The 11,579-nt window shown below is 49.8% G+C and overlaps 1 pseudogene; it reads right to left on the bottom strand.

Moving 5' to 3' along the window:
• Positions 1–1,209: 1,209 nt before the first annotated feature.
• LOC112439517 (5S ribosomal RNA) lies at positions 1,210–1,318 on the bottom strand (annotated as a pseudogene).
• Between the last annotated feature and the right edge of the window lie 10,261 nt (positions 1,319–11,579).

Below are 11,579 nucleotides of genomic sequence, written 5' to 3'. Positions count from 1 at the left end.
TCCCCATCTCCCCTGCAGAGACCTGGTTCTAAGCCCTGAGTGGATCCTTAGTGGCTCTGTAACCCAGAGGGACCTCCACCTCCCTCTGCCTCAGTCTCCCCACGGATGGCATGAGGTTAGCCAAGGTGACCTTCCAGCCCTGCTTCAACTGAAAAGTGCATATACTCACAACGGGATGTTGTTAACATACGAATTTGACTCAGCAGGTCTGGGGTGGGGTTGGAGATTCTGAATTTCTTATTTATTTATTATTTTTATTTATTATCATTATTATTATTGAGCTGGAGTTTTGCTCTTATTGCCCAGGCTGGAGTGCAGTGGTGCGATCTCGGCTCACTGCAACCTCCGCCTCCTGGGTTCAAGTGATTCTCCTGCCTCAGCCTCCCGAGTAGCTGGGATTACAGGCATGCGCCACCATGCCTGGCTAATTTTGTGTTTTTAGTAGAGATGGGGTTTCTCCATGTTGGTCAGGCTGGTCTCAAACTTGCAACCTCAGGTGATCTGGCCGCCTCAGCCTCCCAACGTGCTGGGATTACAGGGGTGAGCCACTGCGCCCGGCCTTCTATTTATTATTTATATTTATATTTATTTATTTATTTATTTTTGAGACAGGGTCTTGCTCTGTCACCCAAGCTGGAGTGAAGTGGCACAATCACAGCTCACTGCAGCCTCAACCTTCTAGGCTCAAGCCATTCTCTCACCTCAGCCTCCCAAGTAGCTAGGACTATAGCCATGAGCCACCATGCCCAGCTAATTTTTGTATTTTTTGTAGAGACGAGGGTTTCACCATGTTGCCCAAGCTGGTTTCAAACTCCTGAGCTCAAGCAGTCCACCTGCCTTGGCCTCCCAAAGTGCTGGGATTACAGGTGTGAGCCATCACGTCCCACATTTTTATTTATTTTATTTTTTTATTTTTATTTTTTGAGACAGTCTCGCCTTGTCGCTCAGGTTGGAGTACAATGGTGTGATCTCGGCTCACTGCAACCTCCGCCTCCCAGGTTCAAACGATTCTCCTGCCTCAGCCTCCTGGGTGGCTGGGATTACAGGCACCTGCCACTACACCTAGCTAATTTTTGTATGTTTAGTAGAAATGGGGTTTCACCATGTTGGCCAGGCTGGTCTCGAACTCCTGACCTTGTGATCCATCCGCCTCAGCCTCCCAAAGTGCTGGGATTACAGGTGTGAGCCACTGCGCCCAGCCAAGCCAAAAGCCTACAGCACCCGTTATTCCCGGGCGGTCTCCCATCTAAGTACTAACCAGGCCCAAACCTGCTTAGCTTCCGAGATCAGGCACGTTCCGGGTAGTATGGCCATAGACTGCTTTTTTAAATAGAGATGAGGTGTCTCTATGTTGCCCAGGTTGATCTCAAACTTCTGGGCTCAAGCAATCCTCCAGCCTTAGCCTCCTCAAATGCTGGTATTACAGGTGTGAGCTACTGCGCCAAGATTCTGAATCTCTAACAAGCTTCTGGGAGACACCCCAGGCTGTGGGTCCACAAGCCACAAAAGGAGTCCTGAGAATGCAGTCGAGAGGCTCTCAAAGTCTGGCCCCCAGACTAGCAGCTTCACCTGGGAACTTGTTAGAAAAGCAAAGCCCCAGCCCAACCCAGACCTCCTGAATCAGAAACTCTGTGGTGGGACACGGTCCTATCTAACAAGCCCTCCAGGGGCTTCCGAGGCAGCTGGCATTTCAGAACCACTGCTACAGGAGGTACCAGTTCTCAACCTTGGTGGCCCAAGGAGAAACTGAAAAAAATCTGATGCCTGGGGTCCCACGCTCAGAAATTCTCATTTAAATGGGCATGAGATGGTGGTGGCGGCTGCTGCTTCTTTTTCTTCTCCTCCTTCTCCTTCTTCTTTCTCCTTCGTTGTTTAAAATAAAGCTCTCCAGGCAACGTGAATGTCTCATCAGTGCCGGATCCTTGAGCTAGAGGGTGCTGGGCCTCCGAGCATTCCGGTGGCCCAGACATCCCCAGGCAGGCCTTATTCCTCTGCATTCTTGCCCAGGCCTCCCAGTGACTGCCTTCTTATATTTGGTTATTTTTCCCTCCCTCCCCAAACACAACAATTCAAAATATTCTCAGCTCCCAGACCATAAACAAAGCGGGAGAGGCGAGTTCCCTGACTATTTTGTTCCCACTTATGGCCTGATCCAAGGCTGACCTGATTGGGCCCTCGGGACTGGTCATCTGAGCCGGGGTGGGGTGGGCCCCGTTCTCAGGCTGCCCCAGCTCCACTCCTGGATTCCCAGGATCCCTCAGCTCTAGATGACCCCAGGTATTCCCCAAAGCCACTTCCCCAGGGAAACAGAGGTCAGCAAGTGACTTGTCCCATGACACAGCGCAATGCCCAGAAGGCCCCTCTGATCTGTGGTTTCTAGCCTTGGGGGCAGATGTGTGGGATCTGGGATTCAGAGAGATGTGTGTTCAATTCCAGGATCTGCCTCTTACCAACTGTGACCTTAGGCACAGGATCAGCCCCAAATTGAGCCTCATTTTGTCCATCTGTAAAATGAGGATGGCACTAGAGCCCCGTCGAGGGTGAATGTGAAGGTCAGAGCCTGCACAAGGTGAGTGTTCATAATTATCACTGTCATTCTGATGATTTCTGCCAGGATGGCAAAACCAGCAAGAATGAGCAAGAAGAGAGGGGCAGGGGGCACAGGAGGTTGTCCATCTGAGTCTCAGGTGCTTGACCTGGGCCCAGGGGCTCATTCTGGAGTATGGGAAGGGAAGAGACAGGTCCAGGTTACCAAAGGGGATCCTAGACAGGCCCTGGGGAAGGAGAGAAGCTAATACCCTTGTTGTGCAAGTGGCACCGCGGGTGGAGGTGACACTTGTCACATGGGAACTTGAACCTGGTCTCTAGAGGCATTATCATCCCTCGTGCTTTGATGCTATTTGTAGCCTTTAAGCCTGTTATTCTACACTTGTGTATTGAAAGGCTCGGGCCCAGCACTTTCCTTATTTGACAAATGTGTTGTCCCCTGTGGGTCAGTGGTCGAGAAAACCACTGGGATGACACCAGGACACCCCTGACACTGGCAGAGTTCTACCCCGAGACGACAAATGCTGCAAATACTGTCTCAGTATTGAAAAGTTATATGTCAGGCTAATACGCTGTTAGGTACAAAACACCCTGCCCTCCCGCCTTGGTGTGCTTATTTTCATGGTGAGCTGGAGGCCAGCTTAGAATGTAAATTCCCAGGCTCCTTGGAGCTGGATCCTGCAAGCGGTGGCTGGGGAGTGCCAGCCCCCATCTGAGGCCCTGACCTGTGGCCTGCCCCTCACCCCTCCTCTCCTGCCATTCCAAGCTCCGTCCTACCCTTGAGCAGCTCTGGTCCATGCAGAGGGACAACCCACCTTCCATTCAAGCTCAGCCCCCAAGCACAGCCCACCTGTCCACCCTTAAGCCTGGGTACACACCAGTGTGCCTCTCCGCCCTCAGCTGAATGAATGGGGGAGAGGCCCACGGGCGGGGACTCTGGGGCCTGGGGTACCCAGGGTTCAATTTAGAAGCTAGAGGGCGCTGGCTTATGATGGTCACATCCCCTGGACCCTGTGGAATGTGTATATGACCTTGTGGGAAGGTGTGCAGCCACAGGAGGGCCCCTCTGGGAACCCATAGGCATGGGCTCCTCTGTCTGGGGCCTAAGGGTAGTCCTAGTGCCTCCCACACAGCACCAATGCAGAGCCGAATGCAGGAAAGGGCTGCTCATGGAAAGACACACAGTTTGTGTTATTATTATTATTTTATTTATTTATTTATTTATTTATTTTGAGACAGAGTTTTGCTCTTGTTGCCCAGCCTGGAGTGCAATGGTGCGATCTCGGCTCACTGTAACCTCTGCTTCCCAGGTTCAAGTGATTTTCCTGCCTCAGCCTCCCAAGTAGCTGGGGTTACAGGTGTGCACCACCATGCCTGGCTAATTTTGTATTTGTGGTAGAGACTGGGTTTCACCGTGTTGATCAGGCTGGTTTTGAACTCCTGACCTCAAGCGATCCACCCGCCTCAGCCTCCCAAAGTGCTGGGATTACAGGCGTGAGCCACCTCGCCCGGCCTCATATTATTATTGATGGTGACATGGAAAGCCTCCAAGGCTGGCCCTACATAAGACAGAGAAAAACAGGAACTCACAATCCAGCAGGGGGAAGGCATCAATATTTACTGAGTTCCTACTGTGTGCCAGGCACTGAGCCAAGTGCTCACAGATGCTCTCTCACGGACCTCTCCTAATAGCCTGGGAGGAGGGATCCATTTCGTGGATGAGCTGGGATTTGAATCTAAGTGTATCAGACCCTAAGCTATGAGCCCTGCTCCTTCCCGTGGGCCAGAGGAGCAACAAAAGCTAAGAGGAGATGACAGAGCAGCAGAGATAGGGCAGGAAGGAGATCTCCACACAGCCAGGACGAGGGTGAAAGGGGTGTCTGGTTTTGGACATGAGCCCTATGACCTCTGTCATTTAGTGTGTGACCTTACTGACAAGATGCGGGACGGCTGCCTGCAGGGACCCCGCTTTTCCTTACTGATGGACTAGGGAAGTGAGAAGGAAAAAAAATCTTCACTTGGGTTATAATAACCTTTTGTGTGAGCCAAATTTTGCCCAAGTCCAGCTGCCTTGGAGCACAGTCATAATTCTGCAATCCACCGGCTGTCACTGCTCGTGCTTACGACACACGCTGAATCTGTTTGTTCAGCCTTCAGGGTTTAATGCCCTGCTGTGTCCATGTGCTCAGCTCATAGCCACCATGCATGACTTGGGACTTCTGAATGGGACCAAGAAATATCTAACATGCGATTTCCTGGAAAGCACATAGGAGTTTGGCCCAGATCCAGACTTGGCAGGTAACTTGCTGTGTGACTGTGGACAAATGACTGAACCTTTCTGGGCATCAATTCCCTCAAACATAGAGGGAAGGTGGGCAGGGATGGGACACCCACCCCTGAAGCCTCAATCATGAGAAGCATCCCAGAATGAGACGTACTCAGGTAATAAGGGAGTTTTTCTCTCTTTTTTTTTTTTTGTTATTTAAAAATGGATATGTAATAGTTTTATATATTTTTGGGGTCCATGTGATATTTTGATACCTGTATATGATGTGCTGTGATTAGATCAGGGTAATTGGGATCTCCATCACCTCAAACATTTATCTTTTCTGACCAGGCATGGTGACTCACACCTGTAATCCCGGCACTTTGGGAGGCTGAGGCGGGCAGATCACATGACATCAGGAGTTTGAGACCAGCCTGGCCAACACGGCCTCTACTAAAAATACAAAAATTAGCCGGGCATGGTGGTGTGCGCCTGTAGTCCCAGCTACTCCGGAAGCTGAGGCAAGAGAATAGCTTGAATCCTGGAGGTGGAGGTTGCAGTGAGCTGAGACTGTGCCACTGCACTCCAGCCTGGGTGACACAGAAAGACTACATCTCAAAAAAAAAAAAAATTCTCTTTTCTTTGTGTTGGGAACATTTCAATTCTTTTCTTCTAGCTACTTTGAAATATACAATAAATGATTGTTAACTATAACTTCCTTATTATAAATTTTCCCTTTTCAATTCTCATTTATTCAGTTGCTCAATCAAGAAGAAGCTGCCAGGCACAGTGGCTTGTGCCTGTAATCCCAGAACTTTGAGAGGCTGAGGGGGGTGGATCACCCAAAGTCAGGAGTTCAAGACCAGCCTGGCCAACATGGTGAAATGCCGTCTCTACTAAAAATACAAAAATTCGCTGGGTGTGGTGGCGGGTGCTTGTAATCCTAGCTACTCAGGAGGCTGAGACAGGAGAATCCCTTGAACCCAGAGGCAGAGGTTACAGTGAGCTGAGATCGTGCCACTGCCCTCCAGCCTGGGCAACAAAGAGTGAAACTCTGTCTAAAAAAAAAAAGAAGAAGAAGAAGGAGAAGGAGAAGGAGCGGGAGAAGGAGAAGAAGAAGAAGAAGAAGAAGAAGAAGCCTCAGTGAAGTGCTCCAGCATCTTCACCCCCTTGGTCACTTGCTCATCTCCTTTATGAACAAAAGCGGCCCCAGATCAGAGCCATCGAGCACCTGCAGCCAGCAAGGTTGGCTGGTTTTCATTGTCTGCATTTTTAAGGCGTCTTTTATTTATAGAAAGGATTGTGGTCTTGCATTTGTAGCAGCGATGAAAGCTTTACTTTTTGGCAAAATGTGTGCAAGTTGTTTAGAAGTGAGTCTGTTTGAAAAAAAAAATTAAATGAATAATGATTTAGGAGGTGAGTTTGTTTCCTAGGGCTGCTGTGATGAAGTGCCACAAACATGGTGGCTTAAAACAACAGAAATGTGTTCTTGCACAATCCAGAGGCTGGAGTCCTAAGTCAAGGTGGTGGCTCCCTCTGAGGCTCCTGGTGGAATCCTTCTTTGCCTCTTCCTAGCATCTGGTGGCCTCTCTCAGTTCTTGGCGTTCCTTGGCTTGCAGCTGCGTCACTGCACTCCTGGCCTCTGTCATCACATAGCCATCTTCCTCTGTGTCCCTGTGTCCAAATTTTCCTCTTCTTATAAGGACTCTAGTCTATTGCATTAGGACCCACCCTAATGACCTCATCTTAACTTGATTACATCTGCAAGGACACTATCTCCAAATAAGGTCACATTCACAGGTAGCAGGAGTTAGGACTTCAACATTTCTTTTGGAGGAAACACAACGTGACCCATAACAGATGGGTTGCAGCAAAAGGAAAATTTATGCAGGAAGACCTGACAGCTAAAAGTCTGGGGAGTGCTGCTCAGGCCAATCTCTTGGGAAAGGGACTCCGGCCCTGTGCAGGGTGGCTGGGGGCGACTTGGACAATCCCAACGTCTCTCCCTGAGTCATGGTTCCCTGGGATTTTCAAACTGGGTTCCATAGAGTCCCTAGGAGATCTGGGGAGATCCAGATCTCCAGACACCCAACATCACCTCCACTTTGCTCCAACCACTATAGGGGCAGTGGCAAAATAGTTTGTTTGACTAAAAGGCACCCAAATAATTTTAAAGATAAAAGCACTTTAAAATCATCAGGTTAGGCCAGGCGTGGTGGCTCATGCCTGTAATCCCAGCACTTCGGGAGGCCGAGGCAGGTGGATCACCTGAGGTCAGGAGTTCCAGTCCAGCTTGGCAAACATGGTGAAACACCATCTCCACTAAAAATATAAAACTTAGCTGGGTGAAGTGGTGTGTGCCTGTGGTCCCAGCTACTCAGGAAGCTGAGGCACGAGAAACACTTGAACCTGGGAGGCAGAGGTTGCAGTGAGCCAAGATCTAGCCACTCCACTCCAGCCTAGGTGACAGAGCAAGACTCTGTCTTGAAAAAAAAAAAAAAAAAAATTAGGTTAGAGCATCTGTGTCTCCTCCCAGCCCCACACATTCTGATTTTAATGTACCCTCCTGCTCTGGCTAGGAAGAAAGGACCAGGGCTGCTGCTTAATTTTCTCTGGGAAGAAAGTGTCTATTTGCCTGTTTACACAGATTTCCCCCTCAGGAACGGTCCCCGTCTCAGCTGCAGAGGGAGCAGGAGAACTCAGCTTGGGCAGTGTCACCTTTTGCTCCCAGGCTTCCACCACTCTGGGGACCTTTCAGTTCCTCTGACTCGCAGCTGCCTCCCTTCTGACCACAGGGAGCTTGCTCACACTGTTCCTTCTGCTGGGAACATTCTGACGCCCTTCACTTGGCAGGTTTCTGTGCATCCTTTGGTCCTGTCCTTGGGGAAGTCTTCCCTGGTACTCCCTATGTGAGCAAGACCCCACCCCATCCTGTTTCATAATCTATAGAACCATGGTTCATCCTGGGGTCCACATCAGACTCATCTTAGGAGCTTCTTAAAGAGATGTCTCACCCCATGAGATGGATTCATGTGGTGTGGTGTGAGGTCCAACAGTCTGCCTTTAAGAAACTCCCCAGCTCACTCTCATACACAGCCAAGGTTGAGAGTCACTAAGAATTATAATGATCCAGGCCAAGTGCAGTGGCTCATGCCTGTAATCCCAGCTCTTTGAGAGGCCAAGGCAGGCGGATCACCTGAGGTCAGGAGTTTGAGACCAGCCTGACTAACATGGTGAAACCCTGTCTCTACTAAAAATACAAAAATTAGCTGGGCGTAGTGGCGGGCACCTGTAATCCCAGCTACTCGGGAGGCTGAGGCACAAGAATTGCTTGAACTCAGGAGGTGGAGGTTGCAGTGAGCTGAGATCACACCATTGCATTCCAGCCTGGGCGACAGAGTGAGATTCCATCTAAAAAAAAAAAAAAAAAAAAAAATTATAATGATCCAAAGAACCCTCTATCCACAATTTCCATATTCAAAAAGTTTTGAAAAACAAAACAAAACAAAAACCCAAATTTGGTGGCAAAACTTGAAATTTTGTGAAACTATTTAGAAACAATTTAGCTCATATACTGTGGTTCTTTTTTCTTTCTTTCTTTCTTTCTTTCTTTCTTTCTTTCTTTCTTTCTTTCTTTCTTCTTCTTTATTTTTTAGAGATGGGGGTCTCACTATGTTGCCCTGGCTGCTTTTGAACTCCTTGATCACTCAAGTGATCCTCCTGCCTTGGCCTCCCAAAGGGTTGGAATTACAGGCTTGAGCTATCATGTCCAGCCCACCTACTGTGAATAGTCATAGATTTTGCTGTAGAAATATCAATGTGATTGATTATGGGAAGCGACTCCACACCCCACTGGGGTGATGTGTAACACTTATGGAACATGCTCCGAGTTGTCCTTCTGATAGCCAGACACATTTGGACTCAGGAACTTGGAAAGGGAACTGTGGACTCTGGACTATAGTTGATGATGGCTGACTTTCTAGACTGTATCCATGTGCTGGGCTGGAGAGAAGTACTTTATGCGCTGTCTTCTCGAATCCTCATTACCTGGGAAGAAGGCATAATTTCCAAACACATTTCATAAGGAGGAAATCAGAGCTCAGAGAGAGAAGTAACTGGCCCAAGGTCTGACAACTGGAAAGTAGGAAGGATGGAGTTCCACCCAGGCAGGCCCCAAAGCCCCTTCATTTCACAGCCTTGGTCCTTAAGTGGAAACATCATTTGAGGGATGGTGCCTGTGGCATCTGTGTGTGCTGCTAGTCGGGGTGAAGACCAGGTCTGCATGGCTTACCGTCGGCTCCTGGGACCCAGCAGGGTGTCTGGTGTGTGCTGGGGGCCCAGAGTTCCCTTGGGCCAGGGTGGCAAAGCCGGCGCGCTTGTCCCCTTTCCTCGGAGACCTGCATTTGGCCAGGTGCCCTGTGCCTTGGCCATCCTTCAAGCCCGAGGGACAGATTTAGTGCCCTTAATCCTCCTCTTCAGTCAAGCCCCTGCTTGTCACCAGCCTGCCTGGGACCCTTGGAGCAGCCCTTCTGGTGAGGCCTGTCTCTCCAGTCTCAAAGGCCTGAGCTCTATCCATAGAAAGGAGCCGAGCAAAGATACCTCAGTCTGGGTCTGTGGAGCGGGTGCTGGACTGGGAATCCACCTGGCCATTTTGTTCCTACTAGCTGGGTGACCACATGGCAGATTGGGAAGTGGCCGTAATACTTGACAGCCCTCCCCGTCAAGAGGCAGGATGCATCTGGGCTGACCCTGTGTCTTGCTTGGGGTAAGAGAATGTGGTGGGAACCTGGGTGCCTAGAGGCCTCTCAGCTTCTGCTCTTGACACCAAGAGTAGCTGAGATTACAGGCGCCTGCCAACACACCCGGCTAATTTTTGTATTTCCCCTGCCATGGGGACCAGAGACCATGTTGGGGGAGGCCCACCCGCTGACTACCTGCTCATAAGGAGCCCCTCCAGGCCAGCAGCAGACCCACCCAACTAAGCCAAGCCCAGACGGCCAACCTGCAGAACTGACAGCCAAATAGATCTTTATTGTTGAAGCCCCTGACTTTCTGGATAGCTTGTTACACAGATTAAGCTAACAAACACCTTCCACTCCAATCCTCTCTAGGCTGGTGAGGAGTAAATAAGATTACACTTTGGACAGTGCCTGGCACAAAGGATGCCCAATAAATGCTGATATTCTCCTGCTTCTGTGTCAAAATACTTGTTATTGATCCAAAGAAAAGGAAGGAAGCCTCTCCTCATGGTGATTTTTACTACTATTACATTTCACCCGGGACTGGTTCCCTTCTCCTTGCCTTGGTTAAGGGAGAGGCTCCTGTTGGTGCTTTGGGGTTAGATGTCCCTCAGGAAAGCCTTCCTTGACCAGGGTGTTAGACCATGGGGAACTCACAAGAACACCCAGGAAAAGCATTCATTAAGAGAGACAAGAATTCCAACTTTGAAGGAGTCAGTCTCAGAAGAGGAGCTCATAAAAAAGCCTGAAGAGGAATGGCAGGAGGCTGAAGGAAACCAGAAGACGGGGTGTCATGGAAGCCAAAAAAAGGGCGTGGGAATCAGGAGGGAGGGAGGTGAACAGAGTCGAAGGAAGGCTCAGTGCAAGAGGATTAACAGGTGACGTGGATGTGCCTACCTGGAGATCAGCCCTCCCTGGCCCTAGCAAGATGGGATTCCATGGAGTGGACGTGCTGGAAGTGGCTCAAGGAGGAAGCCACATGCACACGTGAAGGCCTGAAGCGCATGCATATTATGTGTTCAAACATTGTCTTATGTATGTGTTTCTTCAGCTTCCGTCCAGGATTGCCTTCTGTGCGAGGGACTGGGGGTGGCAGAAGTAAACAGGACAGTCTGTGCATTTCTCTAAGAGATGTGAGGTCCATCAGGAAACACAAAGATGAAGGACGAATGAATAAATGACAGATGATAAGTGAAGTCTCATTGGGGACCCCACCAAGGGACCCCAGCACAGAGAGTAGGGCAGCCCCACTGGCATGTCTGAGCTGTGTGATCTTGGGCAAATGACCTCACCGCGTGGGCCTCTGCGTCCTCACCTAGATCGCGGAGCTGGGACAGCGCCCAGCACTTTAGGCTCTTTGGTAAGGAGGAGTGGTGAGATCCCACAAAGGGACAATGCTGTGGGTGTGAGAGGCTCCCCTTGGCCGGCAAAGCCTCCAGGGAGCTCTGCACTTCACCTTTTTTTATTTTTATAAAGCATGTCTGGGCGGGTGTGGTGGCTCATGCCCTGTAATCTCAGCGCTTTGGAAGGCCTAGGCAGGTGGATCACGAGGTCAGGAGTTCAAGACCAGCCTGACCAAGGTAGTGAAACCCTGTCTCTACTAAAATACAAAAATTAGCCGGGTGTGTTGGCAGGCACCTGTAACCTCAGCTACTCAGGAGGCTGAGGCAGGAGAATTGCTTGAACCTGAGAGGCAGAGGTTGCAGTGAGCCGAGATCGCGCCACTGCACTCCAGCCTGTGCGATAGAGCAAGACTCCATCTCAAAACAAACAAATAAACAAAAACCATGTCTGACCAGGTGGATGCCTAGTTTTATGTTTCTTTTTAGAAAGAAAAAGGAAGTGGAGAAAGGCTTACATGGTGGGGGGTGGGGGGAGGCAGGAGGAAGGAGGGGATGGGGGTAATGGTAGCAGCAATATTGTCTTTGTTGGCCATCAATTCATTTAATCCTCACAATAGCCTAATGAGACGTGCTATTATTAGCCCCACTTTGCCAACAAGGAAATAATCTACCTGGGAGTGGGTC

Source organism: Pan paniscus, chromosome 2 (genome assembly GCF_029289425.2).
Source record: "Pan paniscus chromosome 2, NHGRI_mPanPan1-v2.0_pri, whole genome shotgun sequence".
In the NCBI taxonomy this organism is placed as follows: domain Eukaryota; kingdom Metazoa; phylum Chordata; class Mammalia; order Primates; family Hominidae; genus Pan; species Pan paniscus.
This window is presented reverse-complemented; position numbering and strand designations above follow the sequence as displayed.